The 26,707-nt window shown below is 40.4% G+C and overlaps 1 protein-coding gene across 2 annotated transcripts in view; it reads right to left on the bottom strand.

Moving 5' to 3' along the window:
- The window catches only part of CDK6 (cyclin dependent kinase 6), a 233,703-nt gene that overhangs the window by 39,781 nt on the left and 167,215 nt on the right, over positions 1-26,707 (bottom strand). The gene's annotated exons all lie outside the window — the stretch shown is intronic.

Raw genomic sequence — 26,707 nt, 5'->3', positions numbered from 1 at the left:
TCCTGTTCAAAGACTGAAATAAAAATGGCTGTGTACTCTCTTCAGGGAGCAATTCGATGTTCTGAGGCCCTCTACTCCCTGGCTTTTGGAAATCTATTTTTCCCTCCATCACAATATTTCCTTTAACTACTGAATAATTAACCCTAGTGACTAACCTAGTCTCATAGGAAGAAGGCTTGTGAAATCTGCTTCTGATGCATGTAATAAGTGTAGAAGGACACATTAAGTAATGTGTACAGTCTCAGAAGGCCAAAATTCCTTTCCCAAGGCCTGGTCCACCCTGAAAAAGAGGAAGGAAAGCTCATACTTTAATTATTGGAGCAGGAATTCCACTGGTTCACACATTACCAGGACCTTAGAGGTTTCTTCTATCATACAGAAGGAACCTGGATCAGCACACTTGCCTACTCTTCTTTGTCTGCCAGTGGAACTCCACACCTACTGACTGAAGCTGTCACCACCCCAGGCTGCCAATGTGGGCCTCCAGATTGTGAGGCCACAGGGTCAGATATGGGGCCTGGTGCTGCACTGACACAGTGCTGCATGTCCAAAGAGGCAAGCAGCCAGGCGGAGCCCTCTCTGTCACAGCTTGGCCACCTGTCTGAGAGGGAAGACAAATCCCATTTCATTGGGTTTAGCATGGAAAGCAAATTGTCCACCCCCACACACAAGCACTTGAGTGGCAGAAGGAAAAGTACACACCCCAGGTGCGAATATAAAAGTGGGTCTCTTTGGGATGAACCTTCTGGTTAATTTGGTTTGGAGTCTATGGTGTTTTCACTCAGCTCTCATCAGTTTTTAAGCCGTATTACAGCTCCCAGGCTTTTAGGATAATTCTCTTAATGAAGTAATGAAATGCCAAAGAAATGGCATCACAGGGCTTTGCCCTTTCCTGCTTTTTAAAGGCCATCAAAACCATCATTCCCTAACATACCCATACAGGAAAAAAGATGAGGCTTATCTTGTTTTTAAGCTATTGTGTTGCCAGCATTTCCATCGTACAAGAAAGATAAGTAAATGCTTGCAAAATAAAGTCTGACCCAAGCTTCACCTGACATGCAGTTTCTATCTTGCTGAGTGCACATGATAATAAGATTTCAAATCAGCATTAGAAACCATAGTTCAATCCAGAAGTGTGCTCCTGCAACCCGGGTGGGGGGGGGGGGGGGCGCGGCTCCTGATGACTTCACAGTGAAGCCACCGTCACAAACAGGATTTCCTAAAGAGGTCTTAGGGTGAGGAAGCTTCATTCTAACTTTGGCTCTGCCATCTGGGCAGCACTGCTGCTCCTCCCCTCCTGTAAACAGGCAGTTAAGAGGGGGCAGGGGCACTCCTTCCTATTGTTCCTCATGGCTCTCACTTCCCTTTCATCTTTGGTAATAGCTGGAATTTATGAGTATGTTGGATGACCTTCCAAGTCTTTCCTTCAGAGTTTATTTACTTCGTGGATACTCCTCAGCAAGGCTCCATCTTTTGGCGGCTCTCACCCTGGCTGTATTTGTCCAAAGGTGTGGCTTTATCTCTGTATGGTATTGAATTCAATGGAAAAGGAGTCATAAAGACTGTGTATGATTCATATAGTCCAATGGTGATTGTGCATACAGGACACTATTTCCCAACTTATACCTTCCAGTACAGCCAGGTCTTGCTTTTCTGAGAATGAATGCACTGCTATTTTTGTGGCTTGCCTAATGAAGTTCTTGTTAAATATCCAATCAAACATCTCCAAAATCCAGCTCAGGACTAACTTCAGGAAGCTCCTATTATTCTAGTTCAGGGTAATATCTAACTTTTCTAAGCTCTTAACAGTTTAAAAATCTGTACCATGTGACTCAGCACTTACATGTGCATGGTCTGATACTGTTTGCTAATTATTACATGCTAACACATCATGCACATTTTTATTTGCTCATGTAAGTTATAACCTCCTTGAGGCTTGGTCTTCAGGTTTTTGCTATCTTCCACAGTGCCCAGAATGACTATAAGCACCTGGTAGGTTTTCTTTTTTCTTTTTCTTTCTTTCTTTCTTTCTTTCTTTTTTTTTTTTTTTGAGATGGAGTCTTGCTGTGTCACCCAGGCCAGAGTGCAGTGGCACGATCTTGGCTCACTGCAACCTCTGCCTCCCAGGTTCAAGCGATTCTCCTGCCTCAGCCTCCCGAGTAGCTGGGATTACAGGTGCCTGCCATCACATCTGGCAAATTTTTGTGTTTTTAGTAGAGATAGGGTCTCACCATGTTGGCCAGGCTGGTCTTAAACTCCCAATCTCAGGTAATCTGCCCACCTTTGCCTCCCAAAGTGCTAGGATTACAGGTGTGAGCCACTGCGCCTGGCCAGCACCTGGTAGGTTTTCAAAGAATATTTGCTCATTCATTAATTGAGAGAAGAATCCCATGGGATTCTTCTGTAAGTTTCATTTCCTTATTATGCAACTGAGTTAAATATATAAGTGTAAACATTAGAATTACCAAAGGAATAATGCTAGGACCAGTATTGACTTAATATGTTTATACTGTTTTGATTAGTAAAATGACATAAAACCTCTGATTTTAAAATTAAGTGCTTTCTGGGAATACAAAATAAAAAAATGACTAAACTCTACTGAAAAAAAATCTTGAGACTATGTGACTGAAGAGAAACATGGGAAAACTGGTTTGAAAAAGGCAAGAAGCAAACAATACATTTGGCCCATTTTATGCCAGAGCTACTCACAGAGTGATGGGCTCTGACCTACAGGCTGCAGTATGTTCCTTCATTTATTCATTATTCATTTACTTAGTAGCCACTTTATGCCATGCTCTGTTAGGTACTAGTTATACAGTGGTGAGTAAAATAGAGAGGGTCTGGTTTATAGTTTCATGAGTGATAAGGCAAACAGGTTTTAAGCCAGAAAACACTAAAATAGATATAAGTGCAAACTGTGCTAAGTGCTATGAAGGAAAAAAAGCCAAGGTGTTGTGAGAGTGAATACCCGAAGGTACTGATTTTATTCTGGGTCAGGAAAGGTTTCTTTGAGGAAATAACATTTAAGATGAGATTGGAAGAATGACATGGAGCAGCCAGGAGGTGAGTTGAGGGGGTGAGTGGGCAATGCTCCAGGCAGATGACTCCAGGAATCTCTGCAGGCAGTTTCTTGAAGGCACCGATATAACTGCTGCTTCTGCACATCAAAGCCAATAAACTTATGGATCCAAATAAGAAGAATATAGGAAATTCATATACTCATTCAATGAATCTTTATTGAAGGCTGACTACGTGCTGGATATAGTTCTCTGCCTCTGGGATATCCAAGTAAACAAAGCAAAGATCCTCGCCCTGTGGAGTTTAAGTTCTATAGTAGGAAATAAATGCACCAACATATTTTCATCTAAATATTGCAGGTTTGGCTACAGACCTTGATGTGCATATAATGAAACTTGAAATGTCTCAGAGGAAAGGAACAGTGGTGTAGTGGATGTAGGGGACAGCTGTTTCCTGTTGGGAGACAATTCTGCATGGGCCCTTTGTATTTCTGCACATCTTGCAAGTAGAGACACTAACTGCATTTGTGCTGGATTAGATTTTCAAGTAAACTGCTTTGGAAGATGATAGTGTCTCCCTCTATAGCATGAGCAGGTTTGTTTGCTCTTAAACATAATAATAGCTTCTGCTGGGGCAAAGGTAAGGCCGACTTACTGACCATTATAAAAGATTCATGTTGGGGATTCGTTTTTGTAACACAACCCGTGTGTGTGTGTGTGTGTGTGTGTGTGTGTGTCTGTGTGTGTGTGTGTGTGATGCTTGCAGGTGTCATCTGCCCCCCTTCTTATTTTCCTATGGGAATTGGGAATCTGGTGCAAATGCTGATACTGTAGCTACTGCTATTGCTGTGAGTAATAAACTGGCCTTTGTCTCTAACCCAAGAGTCTTGTGTCTTTTGCCAGCATTCATGAAACTGTGGTAGACTAATTTGTTAACTTGCAAATAGGGGAAAAATCTCACATCCTTCACAGGTCGTGACATGAGTCAAGTGACAAACCAAAAAATGGGGACTTTTTAGTTGAGAAAGACAAAGACCAAAGGGGTGGAGGATAAGGCTGAAGTATATAAAATCAACAAAAGTAAACTTGGTTGTATTCACCAGTCTTGAATATCAAGTGAAGGGATGAATCCCTGACGTTTGAGAGAGGTAAGTTTAGGTCAATAGAAAGGAATTTCTTCACATACAGGATACTAACCTTATAGAACTTACCATCCCAATAAATGGTGCTGGCTGAAACTACAAATTATTTGATAAAAGGCCTCACTAAAGTGATGGATGACAAACCTAGAATGCCTAGTTCAATACATATTGGATGACTGAGTGTTTGCCAAGTGACCATCTACAAGATGATCTCATTATCTGTGTCAGAGAAGAACTACTGGGAAAAGTCGTTAATTTGACCTAACAAGGACCATTTTTAATCTACAAAATGAGAAATAGACTCTTCACTGCTTTATCTAATTTTAGTTTTTACTATGGATACACATACATAAACATATACATTTGGGATATGTAAGTATAAAAATCTCCTTTACAACAAGCTACAATTCATAATAATCTTATAAATGTTAAATAATAATGGTAAAATATGCTATTTTAGGGCAGTTGTTTCCCAAGCTGGATGTGAAGAACACTTCCAGGAAATTTTAAGAGTCATATCTTGAAAAAAAAGGTCTCATGGTCAAATATATTCGAAGAGCTATGCACTGTATGTATATATCTTTGGAAATTCAAAATTTACATTAATAATGAGGGCTCTGATAAGTCCTGAGTCACAGAAACCTTTGTTTAAGCTAGTGTTTCCCAAATTTTTAGTACTGACCGATCATTTCACGGCATGCTCATTATCTCATGAAACACTATTCCATGAAATAGCAGATTGAGAAATGCGTTCGTCAATTGTTAAACAATGAAGATTTTATGGCAACGACTGCTATAATGCCAACATTATCTATAAAGCCTCACTAATTTGAAGTTAAAAACACCAGTGAAGGGGGGACAGAAGGGCCTGATAGGTGACTGGATGTCCTGGTTTGCTTCTCTCATACAGGTGGTTGGGCCATCTTCACTTGGGGGATCCTTGGGATTAATTGTTTCTTGTGTCCAAGGGGCCCGAATGCCCCAATTTCATGAATATTTTCATTTTTAAGGAAAGGATAACAATCATAGTTATAGCTAACATTTATTGCTTCCAATTGATGTGCTACAATGCCATTTTGAGCACTTTATATTCTAAAATTCTCACAATAAACCATGAGAGAGGTAGTTTTATTATCCATTTTCACAGAAAAGGAAACTGAGGCACAGGTGGTTCCGTCACTTGGCCAAGGCTATACAGCTAGTAAGTGGAAGAGCTAGGATTCAAACCCAGACAGTCTGGTTCCAACATCAACTCCTGTGCTCAACTACCTTTCGAATTACAGCATATGTTAGCAAACTTCCACATTACCAGTGTAATTCATACCACAAAGCAATTCACTTTACCTTCTAGTTGGGTTGAGCCTAGGTAAGTAGCCTTCAGAGCTTAGGAACCACAAATAACACCCAGACCTTGTGCTAACACATCTTGAAAAGCTTGTCTAAGCTTTACAACTGTACCAGAAGAAGGAAAATACAAATAGGACAGCATGTACCATTGTCAAAACAATCTCCCCTTTGTATAGTTTCTTCTTCTCACCAATTTGTTACTATATGCAATACTGACTTTAAGTAAACAAACAAGAAGCTACAAACAATACACCCACCCTCTTTTAATTACAGCACTACAACAAGGCCACTTTGTTAAAATGGTTCATCTCTAAAATATTTTTCTTACCAAAAATGATACACAGATACATACATACTCATGTTTCCCCCTAAAACCCCAATCCTTTTTGTATGTTGTGAGTGAAGTGCAGAGAATAAAGCTCCCACTAAGTGCTTCTGGCCTTCAGATTTGGTGCTCATTACTGTGTAGGCATTCTCAGCCAGAGTGCGACAACAGGCATTCAGAACTGTGTTTTCTGCAATGTTTAGTGTTTATTCCACAACCTTTTGTTGTTTTTTTTGTTGTTGCTATTATTTTACATGTTGGTATATTAATTTTCTATTGTTGTTGTAACAAATTACCACCAATTTAGTGGCTTAAAAAAACAACACTCATGTATCATCTCACAGTTCTGTAGGTCAAAAGTCCAAGTGTGGCATGGCTCAGCTGGTTCTGTTGAGTTGTACAAAGCTGACATCAAGGTGTCGGCAGAGCTGTGTTCCATTCTGGAAGTTCTGGGGCTAAATCTGCTTCCAATCTCATACATGATTGTTGGCTGAATTCAGTCAGATGTGGTTGTAAGACTGAGGTCCCTGTCTCCTTGCCAGCTGACAGCTGGGGGCTGCCCATGGTTCCTAGAGGTCTCTCTCTGGTTCCTAATGTGGCTGCTACGTCTCAGAGCCAGCAAAACATGTTTGATCCTTCTCATAATTGGAGTCTCTCTCTCACATCTCTTTTGCTTCTAGCCTGAGAAAATTCTCTCTCTCTTTTTTTTTTAGACGGAGTCTCGCTCTGTTGCCAGGCTGGAGTGCAATGGTGCAATCTCGGCTCACTGCAACCTCCGCCTCCCAGGTTCAAGTGATTCTCCTGCCTCAGCCTCCCGAGTGGCTGGGACTACAGGCATGCGCCATCATGCCCAGCAAATTTTTGTATTTTTAGTAGAGATGGGGTTTTACCATGTTGGCCAGGCTGGTCTCGAACTCCTGACATCAGGGGATCCTCCTGCCTCGGCCTCCCAAAGTGCTGGGATTACAGGCGTAAGCCACAGTGCCGGGCCAGTTCTCTGTTTTTAAAGGGCTCATGTGATTAGGTTGGGCCCCCTCAGATAATCCAGAATAATCTCCCTATGGTAAGGTTCATAACCTTAATTACATCTGCAAAATCCCTTCTGCTATGTAATGTAACAAATTCATAGTGTTCAGGGTGTGGATATATTAGGGGACCATTCTGGGTACCACTTCAGGTGAACATTTCTGTGCCAAGATGGCTAAGAGTGGTGAATGGTAATGCTAAATCTGCCCCAAAACAACAAACAACAACAACAACAACGATAAAACCAAAAGAAGGATTTCACAGACATTAAATTCTAAATTTTACCCATTTCCAGAAGCCTTTAAGGTCCAAGAAACAGGATGAAGATCAGAAGTGAGTTAGGGACTAGTAGTAGAAGGTCTTTGATATTATAAGGAGCATAATGAATTGCTCTAGACCAGCATTTGTACAAGTGGTAGCTGGAAGAAACCACTGCCAGAAACAGAGTGACTTCAGGGGGCTTAAAGAGAATACAGGAATAACAGCAAATGTCTACTCCCAGGAATGCATTTCTATAACCTGAAATAATACTAAAAAAACTTTTTTTTTTTTGACATGGAAGAACACTGGTGTCAGCTGTTAACTCTCTAGTGGTGGAATCTTAGGGAGGCCCTGGGATCTTGGAGAGAGGCAGGGGCATCCAGGGAGCTGGGGCACTCCAAGGAGGGGCTCTTTACCAATGGGTCTGGAAGCACATCAATATTTTAACAATGGGTAAGGGATGCAGTAATATTTATAACACTAAATATTGGAAATGTAATCCAATAACATGAATGAGAGTCAACACGCTCACTTATAGGGAGGAACACTATAGCACAAATACGTTTGAATTTCAACATTTCATAACGTATTGATAGATTGTTATTTATTAAGCAGTTCCACAAATACTGAACATTTTGATTAATTTCACTTTTTGTATTAATATAGATCATCTTCAAGTAGAGAAATGCAGTGTTAAGAAAATTGGGAAAAATGCAAGAAATGATATCAGAAGGAACACATCACCCACCTGAGAGTTCAACCCAATTTGCCTTTGCATCACTTTCTCAATTCTCCTAAAGTGTCAATTTTGTTATTTGCTGTCTGCCTTAAGGGGACTGTAATTTAGCTACTCCATTTTATGTCTTTATAATTCTTTCTTATCTCATTCATCTCCCGTTCCATTTCATCTTTGGTTTTTCACTTTGAATAGCCTTTCGTATATTTATTTTTTAGTCTTTAGAGACCATTTCTTTCTAGTTGAAGGTAGGGTAAAATGAAACATAATTTTAGTCATACTTAATTAGACTTTTAAATCTGATGGTACACTCTGCCTGAAGCTTTTCAGGGGGGAATTTCTGAGGTCCAATTACAGGGCTAGCCTCATAATAAGAACTAATAATTCATAATGAAATTATTTGCTTTTAAACCTCATCCAGACGCTGTTGTGAAAAATATACTAACCCAACCACATTCCTATAGGGTCATTAACATGGCCAGTACAAACAGGTGAGGTCTGCTGAAGTCATAGTTCTCAGAGCTTCTGTGAAGAGTTGGATGTTGGTTCTGTGACAGTATCACTACAGGGCAACCCTTTCATACCAGTCCTTTCATAGTATGGCATCCTGTTCTTGATGTATGGACTTTGATATCCTTCTCAGCTCAGGTAAATGCCCAATGGGTATTTACCAAATATACAAATAGAAACTGAATCCTTGCATCACTAAACTTTGTGTTGCCTTCATACATTAAGACAACTTAGCTGAAAATAAAGTTCTTAGGTTATAGACTTAGCCCCCAACAAAGCTGTAGAATTTTCTCTATTCTCCTCTGGCTTTGGTTCAACAAGAGAGAAGTCTGAGGCCAGCTTGATTTTCTTTCCTTTGTGTATAGCTTTAAAATAAACGTATTTGATCCTTGTAGGCTCTTTTCTTTCTCCCTGCAATTCAAACATTTTTCCAAATGTGCTCCATGTCAATCTTTGGAGTGAATTCCATGGGTTGTCTCCCCTTTCACCTTGTAGCACAACACTGATGTTCTTCAATCTACCATCTATCTGATAAGCAAATTCCTTTGTTCCGGTCTCAGTCACCGGTTCCACTGTAGGCCCACATCACAAGCAGCCCTAAGAATGCATCTCAGGGCTCCTGTTTGAAATCGTGACACAGAAGAACGTACTCTTTATCTGAGTATCCTGCAGGGCAGATGTAAAACCTGGAACTACCGTAACCGCTTTGCCATGAGTGAAAACAGCCTTTGAAGATGCCAAGACATAGAAAAGGGAATCTTAGAGAAATGGAGCTGCACCTTCTGGATTAAGCCAATCCTGACGCTCACCTATCTCTGGAATCACCATTTATGTGAGTCAACAAGTTTTTTATTCTTTAGCGGATCCAGAATGAGTTTTCTGTATTCACAGCCCTGAGCATCTCGACTACTAATGTCTCTTTTTAATGATTTCCCCCAAATATTACAAGATCTTTTAATTTGTGTACTCAAGTTTTTCCTCAGTTTAGGAACATGTTTCTTTAATTATGGCTTTTATTACTGCATTTTAAGACCATCAATTTCCTTTCTCTTTTCTTATTTAGAGACAGGGTCTCACTGTGTTGTCCAGGCTGGTTTCAAACTCCTGGGCTTAAGCAATCCCCCTGCCTTGATCTCCAAAATGCTGGGATCACAGGTGTAAGCCACCGCACCCGGCCTCAAGATCATCAATTTCTTAGGCCAGATTTCTATTCTTTATCCTTCATGTTTGTCAGTTTCTCACCATTTTATAAATCTTTTGTTCTTTTTTCTCAGTATTTTGTAAGAACTCCAATATCTTCCTTTATGTCAATGGTTCCATTTCCTACAATATTAATTCTATGTTTTACTGCTTCCTATCAGATTTTAACTGTGCTATATACTCAGTTTCCTTAAAATTCCACTTACAATTCATCTCTCTTTCCATCTCAGATTGCTGTTTTCACATTTTAGAGTGTTCAATTCTTGTGGCTTTTTCTGTTTTAGAGAGTACGTCTTCTAGCATTCTTCTCAGTCTACTGACTTTTAGAAATTTTCTTCTGATTTAGCTAGTCATTTTCAGAATTTTTATCTTTGGTTTTTTGAGTCTTTTGGATAATGTTACTTTACCCTATCTAGCAGTATTTTTTCTTTTTACAGTTACAATCATTTTTTCTTTTAGATAGTTGTTTTTCATTTTCTAACAGGAGCAATCTAACCAGGCAATTTGTAGTCAATGCAATGTAGATGTTACTTTGAACTTATTCTGTAAATATTTAATGGTTTCTGAGTAGCTTAGATGTTAATATCTAGCATGTTTCTTCTAATATTACTCTTATATCTCTGTTCCCACTTACTAAATATCCCATTCTTCTCACCTCTAGACCCCTAGTTCCTTTTTGCATGTATGTGTTTTCTGGTATTTGAAGCCTCTTACCCGAGAGAGCAAAAGATGTAATACTGTGGAGTAGGTTAGACAACAGCACTGTTGCGCTCTCAACAGGACGGGTAGTGGGAAGAGCTGGCCATTTTCTGAACTGAAGTCAACCTTGTGTTTCTGAAACAAGGGGACTTGAGGGAGGGGAATAAAGATCTACCTATTTCCAGGTGCACATAACAAACCTGTGTCACCAAATGGATATATATATATATATGTATATTTTTCTGAGACAGTAAAAAGCCTGTCACCCAGGCTGGATTGCAATGGTACAATCATGGCTCACTGCAGCCTCAATCTCCCAGGCTCAAGCAATTCTCCCACCTCAGCCTCCCAAGGAGGTGGGACTACAGGCACATGCCACCATGCCTAAATCATTTTTTTTTTTTTTTTTTGTAGAGACAGAGTCTCCCTATGTTGCCTAGGCTGGTCTCAAACTCCTGGACTCAAGCGATCTGTCCACCTTCGTCTCTCAAAGTGCTGGGATTATAGGTGTGAGCCATTGCACCTGGCCACCAAATGGATTTTTCAATCCAGTTCTGGCTAAATGAAAATTCTTCCTATAATTTTGATAATTATTTCACTGCCAGTCTTAGTTTTTTAATGCTGGATGTTTTGGGGGGCCAGTAGGTATCACTTTAAACTAAAAGCTCCCAATATTTTAAATAAATTTTGATTGAGAGTTTACGAGGTAAATGCAAAAATAAGCTATTAATATGCAATCTGTAAAAAAGGTACTAGGTTAGAGAAAAAAATGAAACATGTCTAAGTTCAGTGCTGTTTTTAATCAGGGCTGTATGCCACCTAACAGAGTGCCTTTGAAAACAAGTTTATTGCATGCTGATGCCTAGAGAATTCAATATGACTCTGATAAGCAAAACAGATAAAGCAATTGGCTTCCAAATTACTTCTGAATATTGAAATATTAGCATGTCAAATTATTACAATTAAATGGTTGGGCAACACAGTGCAAACACATTTGGCATGCTCTTGTTGCCCGACTTTCAAAGTATTGGATCTCCTCCCAAGTTTTAGACTGGGAATGTCCAGCAAACTTTGTGCCAGTGATAAGAGAAGAGCTGGTAGTATCCAGTTCAGTTCATGGTAAAATCTAATCTCCACTAGAAATCTGCCATCTTGAATTGTCCCTTGCAATGTTTCAATTAGCAAGTAAGTACAATCCATATGTCTGCAGCTGTCTGTCACACCTTTCTTTTTCCTGTTATAAAAGTGCATGTATGTGCATGTGCACATACACACACGCTCCTAAGCAGCCAACAACTCTTAAACAATCCTATTTATGAGTAAATTCTAATACCTGTAAATTTAATTTGGCAAGCAAAACTGGAGCAATAAATCACAAACCCAATTCTATCATGTATTTCCAGAGAAGGTTAAAAGCGAAAGACCACACTGAATGCTTTATATTTCCTATGGTTAAAGTGGGAGGAAGAGAAGGACAAAGGGAGAGAGGGAAAGAGAATGAAGAGAAGGACAAAGGGAGACAGGGAAAGAGAAGGAAGAGAAGGAGGAGAACAGGAGTGTGGAGGGAGGGAAGAAGAGAAAGAAGATGAAGGGAGGGAATAAAAGAAGCTAGGTAATATATTTTATTTGTATAAGAATATACCCGATGTTTCTCAGTTAAACCAAGTGCTGGGTCTTATCAGACACCAGCTCCTTCAGCCACCATAGGAACACCAGATGGGAGGTAGATGCTCAGTGCAAAACAAAAGAGCAAGGGTATCAGACAGCCACAGACTACTCCACAGCAAGGGCCCATATGAAGTTACCTGGATTGTCACTACCACCTATCATTTTAGTACAAGATCTACTAGAATCTTTTGATACATCTTACTATTTGTTGTAATTTAGCGCCTTGGTTGTGTTTGGTGGGAAATTATGTAGGCATACAATAAAATCCCAGCAATCTACATTTACCTGAAATTATTTACTACATTTATTATTGTCTAGTAAATTTGCATAAACACAATAAAACAAATGTAAATGTTACACCACACTTTAAAGGAGTTACCAAGGCCAGACTCAACTCAGATTGGAGGTCCAAGCCCCAGCTAGAATAATTTTGTGCAGGTGTGGTTCTTTTTATTTGTAGGGCTATGAAGTACCTCTTGCTCATGAGAAAAATGACATGGTAAGTTTGTCACTGGCTAAAGATTAGACTGGTAAGAACTGACTTTCCATCCAGGACACAAAAGGATTCTCTAATTCTCCTTTAGAGTTGGCCATAAAACTTTCATTCCAGAGGTGCCCACCCTACACCTGGAGGAAAGGAGCATTCTTATCTCTGAAGACCCAGGGACACAGAATGCACCTGAACAAGCAGCCTTGCCAGGTTTCCCCCAGTTTATTACCATTAGATCATGCCCTTGGTCTTCTGGCCATACTTCTGCATGACTGTCCATAAAAATGCACAGTTGTCTCTGTTTCTTTGGGTCTTCATTTCTGAAGGCTCCCATGTCACATAAAACATATTAAATAAATTTGTATGTTTTTCTCTTAAAAAAAAAAAAGAATTGGCTTTCAATGTATAAAATAGCGACTGTCTCTGTGTTTTATAATCAAAAGTGGGTGGCTTCTGGACCTCAAGCTGAATATTTTCATCTGACTCAATGGCTGAAAGATGTGACCAGGTAGACCTGAGACTTTATGACCAGGTAGACTTGAAACTACTAGTTTGATTATTTTCCTATTGTAAGCAGCTGATGGAAAAGCTTCTAGAGTTATTCCAAGGAGTAGACCTAGAAGGCATCCAAAGTAATGATGCATGAACACTGGTGACTAAGAAGGAAAAATGACATGAAGGACCCAAATTCTGCCTGGAAGGAATATCATAACTCAATATACATTATTCTTCAAGCCTACGCACTTATGAAATTCTGTAGAATAATCTTTGAACTGCCTGTGCACTGAAAAAAAACTGGTCTGAAAAACTGCTTGGGATGTGATCTGAGATAATTTTTTTTTAACTGACAAAATGAGGTTGATTCTTTCCCTATTGCTACCCAACTGATAAAAAGGAAACCCACAGTGAATTTTACAGTTGAAAGACGCCTCTTATGCATCAAACCAAGCTTAACAAAAGTTTTATAAAATTACTATATTCACTTATGTTTTCCACTTATTATTTTTGACACAGTCTCACTCTATTGCCTAGCCTGGAGTGCAGTCGTGTAATCATAGCTCACTGCAGTCTCCATCTCCCAGGCTCAAGTGATCCTCCTGCTTCAGCCTCTGAGTAGTTGGGAGTACAGGAGCACATCATTATGCCCAGCTGATTTTTTTTAAATTTTATTTTTCGTACAGACAGGGTCTCACCATGTTGCCCAGACTGGTCTCGAACTCCTGAGCTCACAAGTGATTCTCCTGTTTTGGCCTTCCAAACTGCTGGGATTACAGATGTAAGGCACCATGTCCAACTTCCACTTGATATTATTTTAATGTAGTGGTAGAAAAGGTAGCAAGGCTTACATAAGAGTTCTTGTCTTGCTTTACTCTTGACAACCTTTCTTCATCTTTGAGAATCTCAATCCTACCTCCCACCTCAAGCTAAAAACAGAGTTTAGTTGAAACCTTTTTGCAGGGTAATTTGGTTTAGCTAGCACAATTTTAAAAATTTGCATGTCATTTGACCCTGTAATTTCACTTCTGGAATTTACTGTACAGAAATACCTGGATGAATGCTCCATAAAATAAGCACAAAGATTTTACTGCAACACTGTTTGCAGTAAATATTGTTTGTATTTTTTGACCAAAAAAACCCCTAAATGTCCATCAAGAAGAAATTAGTTAAATTATGAAATAAATGAACTGACAGTTATTAATCTCTTTAAAAATGAGTTAAATCTCTAGGTACTGACATATTATAACAAAATAAAGCGAATAAGCAATGTACAGAAGAGTATCGGGTAAGCCCATTTCTGTGAGAGAAATTTACAGATGTACATGTGTACCTATGTATTTCATGCATTTATAAACTCTCTCTCTCTCTCGAATTTGTAACAAGGAAGATCTGGAAGTATATCGAGGGGAATATCTTTGGGAGTTTTGGAGGGGAGCACAGGAAAGACAATGTTCACATTTTATACTTCTGTATTAACATTAGGTGTTTTTACAACCAGACTATGTTATTTTACTTTTTCATTTAAATTTTTTTTTTCAATTAAATAAAACTAACAGGCATGGAAATCTCCTACTTTGATCCTTCTTACAGCAATTTTTGTTTCTTAAAGTGTCATGTGGAGTGAAAGATCACAGAGACAATGAGGCTCCCCAGGTGCAAGCATTTTTTAAAGTAAGGACATATTGAGGATGATCCACTAGTGTCGATAAACAGTTTATACTTGCAAGTTTGAGCTCAAGCACCATTAATTCAGGAGAAGAAGGCCAGGCAGCTGCATCAATATCAGCTTGGCTGGTTTTACATGCAAGGGCCCTGGCATCTATAGCCCCTACACAACCAGAAAAGAAGACAATGTGGGACACAGAAGAATGAGACTTCACTGAGAAGGGCACTGACTTATTTTCTCCCCTCTTCCCAATAAATGGCAAGTCATCTCTGTTTCTTCTTTAATTTATCCTTTTATTTGATGACTTAGACCTGCATTGTCCAATCAGTACATGTGGCTACTGAGCACTTGAAATGTGCTGAACAAAAAAAAGTCTGAACTGAGATGTGCTGTAAGTGTAAAATAAACACTGGAGTTTGAACAGTTAGTAAAAAGAAAGAATGTAAAAATATCTCATTCATCCATATATTTACATCCATTACATGTTGAAATGATAATATTTTGGATGTACTATGGTAAATAAAATATATTATTAAAAGTAATTCGACTTGTTTCTTTCTACCTCTTAAAATGTGGCTACTAGAAAATTGAAAAATACATTTGTGGCTCACATTACATTTCTCCCAGACAGAGCTGGTTTATACTTTTATAGATATTCCACATGGCAATGCAAATGTTCAGAAAAAGGAACAGAAGGGTAGAGAAGTAGGCATGACACACACACACACACACACACACACACACACACACACACACACAGTTTTGAATTTGTAATAAGGAAGAAGTGGAAGTATATCCAGGGGGATATCTTTGGGAGTTTGGAGGGCAGTACAGGAAAGACAATATTCACATTTTATACTTCCATATTAACACTAGTCATATTAGACACAGTAAGAGTTTCAGAAATGACCAAGATATGGCTTTCTCAAAGAATATCAGAGTTGGAGTGAATCTTGGGCATCATCTGTTCCAGTGTTTTAGGGTCCTTTTAAATCTCAGAAGCCCAATAGAGAAAAAAGATGAAAGCAAGATACTCTGATTAAAGCTGAGTGTGGGAACAAGAAGGGCCGAGAACTCTCTGAACTATACATAGGAAGGGGATCTAAGAACGATGAAGCACAGTTTGAATTCCATGGATGCGGTATTCCAGCCTCTCCATTTTACAGGTAAAGACGCTAAGCTCCAGAGGTTGATGGTTTGCCTTCAGTGGCAAAGCTGGTAGGGGTAGAGCTGGAACCCATTCTTAGATGTCCGGTTCCTAAGAAACAACACCGTGCTCTGCATTACATCATTGCTACAGCTATGGTGGACAAATTGTGTGCATGGAAAGACAGTGGCTCAGGAAAGTGCTCTGACATAGGTACAGACACAATGCTATGGGGCTACTGTAAGCACAGTACAGTGCTTCAGGCCTCTTCGTTAAAGAAGCAGCTTCTAGATTTACCTTGGAAAGATGACAGAGAAAGCTGGGCACCCAGGACAAGAGAAGAGCAAGGGTTCTAAGGAGAAAAACCTTGGGGCATGTTTTGGGGCCAAAAGGTAGGTCTCTTTCACTAATAGTGACATCTTGGAGAATAATATATGCAACAGCCAGAACAGAGTTGGAGCCTTCTTTCAAAAGGTCTTGAGAGCCAAGGATCCTACACCAGTCTTAGCAAGGTTTTGAAAAACAGTGATAATAAGAATATTAATTTATCATAAATACACAAATGGGCAGGAAAACAGGGAGACAGATTGGCAGGTTACTGGGTGACTATTAAAGGCAGCCTCCATTAGTGAGATGCAGGTCATGATGGAAACGGGCCAGACTGGAGGGGCCCCATGGAGACAGAATATACAGGACTTGGATATAGAAGGATGAAGATGATTCCAGGGTGACTCTGAGGACCCAGCTGGGGGGCTGTGGGATGGGGGTTCCATTAACAGAAAAAGGGAAGGTAAGAGAAGCTGGTTTGATGGGTTCAGTGAAGAAAGGGTATCTGTGAGGTGGTTGGTGGAAGAGTCAGTTCATTAAGAAACTGCAGTTTGGCCCTGGAGCCCATCTGAGGGTCATCTATATCTTATCTAGATAGAACTCTCTGTAAACACCTAGGTTTGGGAGAAGGCAGATGAATAGCCAGAAAAGGGGATATGGGCAGAGGCACTCAGAAGTGTGCTTTTTACCAACAGTGAGGACAGGGAGGCTTTCATGGAGTGAATGGCACCACCAGATTCAAATGCTGCAGACATCAAGTGAAATGAGAATGGGCAGGAGGTCCCTGGATGCAATGAGGAGGTCACCATCAACCTCTAATACAGCAGCTTAAGTGTCAGGAGGACTCTGAAGTCAAATAACCCTGGTTCAAAGTCTCTTCTTGGGCCTCAGTTTTCTTACCTGTAAAATGGGGATGACAACAGTACCTCTTATAAAGTTATTCTGAGATTAAAATGAAACTGTGTATTTTAAAGCACCAAATATAGCTGACCCTCGAACAACATGGGTGTTAAGGGTGCTGACCCCCTGTGCACTCAAAAGTCCATGTATAACTTTTGACTCCCACAAGACTTAACTACTAACGGCCTATTATTGACTGGAAACTTCACCAATAGCAAACAGCTGATTAACACATATTTGGTATGTTATATGTATTATACCCTGTATTCCTATAATAAAGTAAGCCAGAGAAAGGAAATGTTATTAAGAAAGTCATGAGAACGAGAAAATATATTTACTATTGATTAAGTGGAAGTGGATCATCATAAGGGTCTTTATCTTCCTCATCTTCACATTGAATAGGCTGAGGGTAAAGGGGAAGAAGAGGGGTGGGTCTTGTCTCATGGGTGGCAGAGGTGGAATAGGTGGAAGTGGTGGAAAGGGAGATAGGAGAGGCAGGCACAAGTAAAAGTTACTTGCTGTAACTTTTACTGAAAATAATCTGTATATAAATGGACCTGTGTAGTTCCAACCTATGTTGTTCAAGGGTCAACTGTACAGAGCTTGGCTCACAGTAAGTGTGCAATAAATGTTATCTATTATTTTTATGATTGGAAGGGATGAAGAAATGAGCAAGTGAAGAAGAAGTGGAGGCTACATGTAGAGACGCTATTCTTTCAAGAAGTCTGGGCATGAAGGGAAGGAGAAAGACTGAGGGAATACAAAGGGGAATGAGAATCTTTTCCAGAATGGAGAGACAAGGGCATGATTTGACCCTTATGAGGCAAGTCAGAATGGGATGATGGATGAAGTGAGAACCTAGAAGCAGGGTAGGAACAAGAGCAAGGGTTAAGGGGGATTTGCCTTGTAAGCAGGGAGAATGCATCCTTCTCAGAAACTGGAGGGAAGGGAGGAGAAGGTGAAGATAAAGAGAGATTTTTGAACTGAAAGAGAAAAGGAGCTCACTTTGAGGGCTTCGCTCATCTTAATTAACTGGAGATGGGGCTGAATGTTGGGTTGGGAGTGTGGAAGTAGGTTGGGGCTTAAGGATCATGGGGATGGGAAGAGAAGGGAATCTTAGCATGGAAGTGGGTATCAGACCAAAGGAGGGGAGCCGGAGGGGAGGAAACATGCCCACCAAAAGCCTTGGTGCAAGTGTTAAAGAAGCACGTGTGCTCTAGTTGCTCTTATTTCTGTCTCTAAGTAGAGCTTTCTTTTCAGTGGTGGAACATTTGGATGATGAAGTCCCTAATGTACAGTGTCATGAGAAGGGAGAAGAAAACATTAATTCTCACGGGGGTCACTAAATGCTTGCATATAGTGGGGGGACAGGGAGAGTGCAAGCTGAGTGATGCAGCTGCTGAGTCAATCAAGACCCTCAAACTGCTCTGTCTCCACGTATGTGCAAAACACTTCCGTCAGTAACATCTACTCTTACTCTGTAGTGACTCTTTGCTTGAAAATCATGGGTCCTGAAAATCTCCAGGTCATGCCATTAGGACTGGGGAGACAGGAGTGTAAGACGATTGCAAAGAGAAGTTGAGAGGCTTTGGCAGAATTGTGCCCCCAAGAAGCAGATAGCTAAAGACACTGCAATTCCCTTCTTGAGGGGATAGAGCACCTACAGAAAAAGGCCTGGTTTTATTTACCTTGAAGAAGATTGTGACTAAAAGTTTGGGGAAGAAAGGAACTTCTTCCTATGTGACAAGGATTCCAAGAGTCAGATCTGAAAGGAGTAACAGAAGGAGAGAGTTGGCGAGGGGAGGTACTGGGAGCTAGGAACAGGGATGGGAACATGGGAGGAAGTAATAAACCAGCAGTTGTTAGTAAGAGGGAAGCAATGGCTTGGGAAGTAAGAGGGAAGAAGGGTAGAGTGGTATATGATATGTGATAGAATGGTTAGAAGAAAACTAAGCAGATAAAATCTGGTTTGTGGTAAAGACCACAGAACAGGCAGACCTAGGATATGAGAATGGAGGTGCCCTGGAGTGGGAAGGTGGAGGACCAAGAGATGCCCCCACAGGGAAAGGCCAGGTCTGGTGGTGGCTTCTCAACATATGTCATGAAAACAAATACATTTTTCAAATTCATGTTAAAATACACATCAAGAATTTAAAAAATCAGGCCAGGCACGGTGCCTCAAGCCTGTAATCCTAGTACTTTGGGAGGCCAAGGTGGGCGGACTGCCTGAGCTCAGGAGTTCAAGACCAGCCTAGGCAACAACAGTGAAACCCCATATCTACTAAAATACAAAAAATTAGCTGGGCGTGGTGGCGTGTGCCTGTAGTCCCAGCTACTCAGGAGGCTGAGGCAGGAGAATTGCTTGAACCCAGGAGGCGGAGGTTGCAGTGAGCCGAGATTACGCCACTTCACCCCAACCTGGGCAACAGAGAGAGACTCTGTCTCCGAAAAAAAAAAAAAAGAATTTAAAAAATCAGTATAAATAACATTACAAAAGTATTAATTTGTTCTTACTTAGAACTACCTTGTTTGCATTACTCAACCAAAACTGCACCTTTTCCTGGGTACCATCTTGGATATTTCCTCACTCATAAAAATGCTTTTTAGAGATTTCTTCCCAGCCAGGCGCGGTGGCTCAGGCCTGTAATCCCAACACTTTGGGAGGCTGAGGTGGGCGGATCACGAGGTCAGGAGATCAAGACCACGGTGAAACCCCGTCTCTACTAAAAATACAAAAAATTAGCCAGGTGCGGGGGCGGGCACCTGTAGTGCCAGCTACTCAGGAGGCTGAGGCAGGAGAATGGCGTGAACCCGGGAGGTGGAACTTGCAGTGAGCTGAGATCGTGCCACTGCACTCCAGCCTGGGCGACACAGTGAGACTCTGTCTAAAAAAAAAAAAAAAAAAATAAAAAAGAGATCTTCCCATTTGGTTGGTTCTTTAAAGGAAGAAAAAAAAAAGAGAGTCTAGGAAAATATCCAAGAAAAGGTAAGAAATCTGAAAGTCTAAAGTGCTCTGGTTTCCATGTACGTGTTTTGACCTAACCTGAAATGATGGGTTTCTTCTCACAGGCTAGGGTGTGCCTTCTGGCACCTTGGTGTTCAGGTCAGCTTGTGAAGGGCTTCATTTCCTGGATGTCACTAGGGAGGGTGCTCAACTATGGGGAGGCACCAACACAGTAACCAATGGGAAAATTGGCAAGGCAGTCAGTGACATTTTAAAGACATTTGCTCACTGACCACTGACCCACAAAGGACAGTTTCACTGTCAGTTTCTCAGCTACTGGTGTTTAATTCATAGAAATCAATGACGACAAGCCTAGAGAGGCCACCAGACGAGAGGCAATATATGACCAATCACGAAGCCTTGTTTGTTTCCTTCTAACAGTGACTCTATTTGTTATATTCTTCCTGGTGACATTTGGCATTTCTTAGCTAGGGACTGGCAGGGCTGGCAACTCGGAACTTCTAAGAATTACTATCTGCTTGCCACAATCTTCATATTCAAAGAATCATGTTTTATTTTCTTTTTTCTTTCTTTTTTTTTTTTGAGACTGAATCTTGCTCTGTCGCCCAGGCTGGAGTGCAGTGGCACGATCTCAGCTCACTGCAACCTCCACCTCCTGGGATCAAGCAATTCTCCTGCCTCCAAGTGATTCTCCTGCCTTAGCCTCCCGAGTAGGTGGGACTACAGGTGCATGCCACCACGCTCAGCTAATTTTTTGTATTTTTAATACAGATGGGTTTTCACTGTATTAGCCAGGATAGTCTTGATCTCCTGACCTCGTGATCCGCCTGCCTTGGGGTCCCAAAGTGCTGGGATTACAGGTGTGAGTCACCGTGCCTGGCCACATGTTTTATTTTCTAAATGTGCATCTTATGACTTTGCTGTAACCTGGAAAACCCCATAACTTTCAAACTACAGATAATAGTTCTAACTAGGATGACAAGGCAACCAATAGATACCTGGGGAGTTAACACTGTGAATTTATTTTGCTATATAGTTAAAAATCAATGTATCACAACCATCCATCCAATCATCCATCCATCCATCCATCCATCCATCCATCCATCCATCCATCCATCCAATCTCATCCTTTAAGCTGACTAGTTGTCCACTAACCGAATTCATAACAATTTTTTTTAGTATTAAAATACAATTCAATGTGGAGTAACGATGGGTTACTCTGGATGAAGAATTAAAGGAGAAAGATAAAAAATGTAGCTCTTACCCATTTTGTAGAATGCTTCTGTGGGCCAGTGTGGGCAGTTATTCAACCCAGATGACAGTGACAGATGATATTTAAACTCTCTGGCTCTTTGTCAACCATCTGCCCTATGACTCTCTTTACTGAGTTTATATTTCCTAGGTATTTCATTTTTGAATAAAAGACATGCACCTCTTAATAATATGACAGAGAATTGGACAACCTTTCCAATACAGGACAGATTCTAAATCAAAGCTATTAAATACATGTGTGATTTGCTTCTTGACCACTCTAAAATATCATTGCTGCTATATCATAGTAATACACAAATCATTCCAGAAAAAAATATGGCCTAGTAGATCAAACAACAGCAATGGCAGAAACCCAGCAGAGTAGAAAAATCAAAGGCGATGGAGTCAGGCAGACATGGGGTCTTGGCTCTGTCATCTGATTGTTGTATGCCCATGGGCAAGTTATTCACCCTCCTTGTGGAAGGCTCTAGTTCATTATCTGTAAGCTCTGGAAAGAAGTCTTCAGAATAGGGGTTTAAGCAGATAATGCACATGAAGGTGCCCCCAACCCCCAGCTGCCAAGGCATGGGCCTGTCACATGACAAACGGTAACTCCCTTTGCTTCTTTTCTTCTCCCTAGGTTATGGAGGATGGTGAGCCTGGCTGACACATAAATGACTATTCCTCAAAGATTTTAAATAAACAACTAGGATGTGACCTCTAAAGAAGGTTAATCCCAACTGCTGGTCTTCCACTGAGAAATCTTCCCTCTCCAAAAACAGACTTGTCATTATACCCACTCACAGTACTCTACACTTCTTCGCAGCATTTATCCCAGCTCTGGTTAATTAACTAATAGTGCAGGCAACGAATTTTTTCTCTACTAGGATTTAAGTCACCCCTCTAGAAGTGGGCCTGGCATACAACAGTCACTCCATAAGTTAATTGTAGACTGAATGGAACACTTGTTATAGGGTTTCCAACATGTGACATATTACTGTTGGTGACATGTGAGATGATTTAGGGGATGAACATGCATGAACTTTCTTAATAGTTTTAATGGTTATATATTTATTCTAATGTGTATCAGACAAATAAATAACTGGTCAAATCTCTGATTTTTATATACAGCCATGACCCTCATAATAACGTTTTGGTCAAAAATGAATGAACCACATATGTGAGGGTGGTCCTAAAAGATTATAATGAAGCTGAATGATTCCTATCTCCTAGCCATCTTTTTTTTTTTTTTTTTTTTTTTTTTTTTTTTTCCCAGGCTGGAGTGCAGTGGCGCGATCTCGGCTCACTGCAGGCTCCGCCCCCCAGGGTTCACACCATTCTCCTGCCTCAGCCTCCCGCGTAGCTGGGACTACAGGCGCCTGCCACCTCGCCCGGCTAATTTTTTGTATTTTTAGTAGAGACGGGGTTTCACCGTGTTAGCCAGGATGGTCTCGATCTCCTGACCTCGTGATCCGCCCGCCTCAGCCTCCCAAAGTGCTGGGATTACAGGCGTGAGCCACCGCGCCCGGCCTCTCCTAGCCATCTTAACGTTATTGTAGTGCAGCGCATTACTCACCTCACATGTCTGTGGTGATGCTGGTGTAAACAACCTACTGCGCTGCCAGTCATATTAAAGTATAGCACATATAATTATATATAGTACATATTTGCTAATACAAGACTATGTTACTGGTTGATGTATTTAATATATTATACTTTTATCATTATTTTAGAGCGTACTACTACTTATAAAAAGAGAGTTAACTGTACAACAGTCTCAGCCAGGCCCTTCACGAGGTATCCTAGAAGGCATTGTTATCATAGGGGATGACAGTTCCATGCATGTTATTGCCCCTGAAGCCCTCCCAGTGGGACAAGAAGTGGACGGGCAAGATAGTGATATTAACCATCCTGATTCTGTGTAGGTCTGGGCTGATCTGTGTGTTTCTTAGTTTTTAACAAAAAAGTTTAAAAAGTAAAAAAATAAAAAATTTAAAAATAAAAAAGCTTATAGAATGAGGATATAAAGAAAAGCTTTTGTATAGATGTACAATGTGTTTGTGTTTATTTATTTATTTTTTTAGACACAAGGTTATCTAGGCTAGGGTGTAGTGGCATGATCCTAGCTCACTGTAATCTTGAACTCCTGGGCTCCAGTGATCCTCCCACCTCAGCCTCCTGAGTAGCTAGTACTACAGATGTGTGCTACCATGCTCAGCTAATTTTTTATTTTTTGCAGAGATGGGGGTCTCACTATGCTGCCCTGGTTGGTCTTAAACTTCTAAACTCAAGTGATCCTCCTGCCTTGGTTTCCCAAAGTGTTGGGTTACAGTGAGCCACTGCATCTGGCTTGCTTGTGTTTTAAGATGTGTTATTACAAAAGAATCAAAAAGTTAAAAAATTTAAAAAGTTTTTTTTTTTTTTTTTGAGACAGGGCCTCCTTCTGTTGCCCAGGCTGGAGTGCAGTGGTGTGATCATGGCTCACTGCAACTTCTGCCTCTCGTGGGCTCCAGTGATCCTCCCAACTCAGTCTTCCAAGTAACTGGAACTACAGGCACGCACCACCATGTCTGGCTAATTTTTGTCTTTTTTGCAGAGACAGGGTTTCGCCATGTTACCCAGGCTGGTCTCGAACTCCTGAGCTCAAGCAATCCATCTGCTTCACCCTCCCAAAGTGCTGGGATTACAGGCGTGAGCCACTGCACCCGGCCAAAAAATTTAAAATGTTTATAAAGCAAAAATGTTACAGTAAGCCAAGGTTAAGTTATTATTGAAGAAAGAAAAATATTTTTAGATAAATTTAGTGTAGCCTAAGTGTACAGTGTTTATAAAGTCTACAGTAGTGTACAGTTAACATCCTAGGCCTTCAATTCACTTACCACTAACTCACTGACTCACCCAGAGCAACTTCCAGTCCTGCAAGCCTTATTCATGATAAGCATTCTATATAGGTATATCATTTTTTATCTTTTATACCATATTTCTACTGTATCTTTTCTATGTTTAGATACACAAATACTTACCATTGTGTTACAATTGCCTACGGTAGTCAGTACAATAATATGTCATACAGATTGGCAGCCTAAGAGCAATAAGCTATACCATATAACCTAGGTGTGTAGTAGGCTATACCATCTAGGTTTATGTAAGTACATTCTACGATGTTCACAAAATGACAAAACTGTCTAACAATGCATTTCTCAGAACATAACCCCGTCGTTAAGCAACACATGACTGTACTTTTGTTTAGGATGAGGCTAAATAAAAAAGTAAACTGATAGAGAGTAGTAAAAAAAACCTAAGTAAATAATAGTACCAGTCCCATAAGAATATGGCAAAAACAACGAAGGTGATAAAGAAAGGACAAAATTTGGTAACTACTGCCTTAGCATCAAGTGGGTACCGAGTTTAGAAGTTCAAGACCAACCAGGGCAGCACAGTGAGACCTTCATCTCTACAAAAAATAAAAAATGCTAGGATTCCCTGATTTAGGATTAGCCTAAAGCAATGAATGAGTCTGCTTTAAGAGCCTATGGCTTGTGAAGTCTCAATTGGGTCAATACTGAATCAGGAGTCAAGTCAGAACCAGGTCAAGCTGGTGATGGACTCCAGAACTCATCTGGCATAAGTAAGAAGCAGGACACGTGGATATCTGGGGGGTATCATAGGAAATACCAAGGACACAGGGTACCCACCCTAGGAGGGATGGTATGATTGGCCTGGATTCACTATCCTTTCAGCCTTAAAGGCATATGGACCTGGTTTCTGATACTGCTTCCTCCTTCAAGCAATTATTTCTCAACTTTGTGCAAGGCTTCTGGAGAAAGGGTATTTTCTTATGTGCACATTTGAAGTGCCAAAGGATCTCTACCCAATGTGTCACTTTTCCAGCAAACTGAAGCAGACTGTTGCCACTATCATCAAAGGAGCCCTCCCCTGAGCTTCCAATATCTGAGTCCTACTTCTCAGTCCCAATGCTGAGATGGAGAGATAAGTATTCCTCTAGTCTTGGATTGGAACATAGAATGAATTTTCCCATAGAAGAAAAAATTTTGATGAATTAATACAACGGGTGTTTCGCATATGTTCCAGGTCGTAGAGGATTCTGCAAGCTAGGCTTGGAATCCAGTGACCACTTATCACTTCAGTGGAAAATGCTTTTAACGCTTTAAAATAAAATTTGTTCCATAAATGGAGATTGCCTATACTTATACAGCAAATTCCTTAGTAGTGAAACTTAATTCTACATATATCAAATTATATCTTTCCTTTAACATCTTAAAAAAATTGACTTTTAGCATCAATCATGACTAGTATCCAAGTCTGTAATTGTTGAAGGACTCTGTCTTTACAGTTGAGACTATTCTAAACACATAAAGATAATTCCAATAAGCATTTCTGTAATCAACTCTTGGCTGTACTGAGTTATTCCTGGGATGAAGTAGAATGACTGTCTTAACTCCTACTCTGCTCTATTGACAGTAAATTATTCTTGGTTCTAACCATAAGCCTTTAACCCAATGTCTTCCACACTTGTTGGATGAAAAGAATTGCTGAAGGTACTTTTAAAAATAAGAATTCCTGGCCTCAGCCCAGTAATGAATCAGAATCTCAAGGGAGAGGCCTGGGAGCCAGACTTTTAAAGACTGCCCATCCCTGGTCATATTGTCATCCAACCCAGGGGTTCTTATCCTGGAGGCTGTATTAGGATCGGAGGACTTGTTAAAACACAGGTTGCTGGCTCCCAGCCCAAGAACTTCTGAACCAGTAGGTCTGGGGTGGGGCCTGCGAATTCGCATTTCCAGCAAGGTGCCTGGTGATGCTGAGGTTCCTGGTCCAGGGACCACACTTTCAAAATCACTAATTTAGCCTGTTTGGCAAACATTGCAGCTGATTTCAATATTACTTTTTCCCTCCCCTCCTTGGGAAAAAAGCAACGCCGGAATAGAACTTGCAAGCTTCCTTTGGACTCATACCCCTGCTACTTCTTAGCTGCCTAATGTTAGACAAATAAATGTACCATTCCATCTCAGTTTGTTCTTATTGGTAGGACTAAGAAACGTAGCATAAAAGAAGAGGTTTGACACTATGCTTGGCACATGGTACGGCTGCATTAAACATCTGTTTACTCTGATCTCCTTGCGATGATCTCCCATCCTATGAGCCACAGATGAACTTGCTGCGTACTAGCAATAGTTCAAAAAATTTGTTACATGCACAAAACTTTGTTTGGTTAAAACCAACCAAACAACAAGCAAGCAATGGCTGACCACTTCTTTTCCTTGTGAGCTATCATGGAGCTACATTTTAAAGATACAATGGGAATATACTGCTTCTTAACTCACCTTTTCCCATGGAAATAAAAATAGAAAAGAAAAAAAGATGAGATTATGATTAGGTTCTCTGTTTAATTTAGACTAGGCTGAATTTAGTACCCACGTATGGATTATTTTCCTGGCAGATCTTTATTATACTATTTGGCTATTTCTTGTGACCTGAAAATCAAACAAACGAATCACATGCTCTCTCAGA

Source organism: Hylobates moloch, unplaced genomic scaffold (genome assembly GCF_009828535.3).
Source record: "Hylobates moloch isolate HMO894 unplaced genomic scaffold, HMol_V3 SCAFFOLD_1, whole genome shotgun sequence".
Classification (NCBI taxonomy): domain Eukaryota; kingdom Metazoa; phylum Chordata; class Mammalia; order Primates; family Hylobatidae; genus Hylobates; species Hylobates moloch.
Note: the sequence above shows the minus strand (reverse complement) of the source record. Positions and strands in the feature narration are given on the sequence as shown.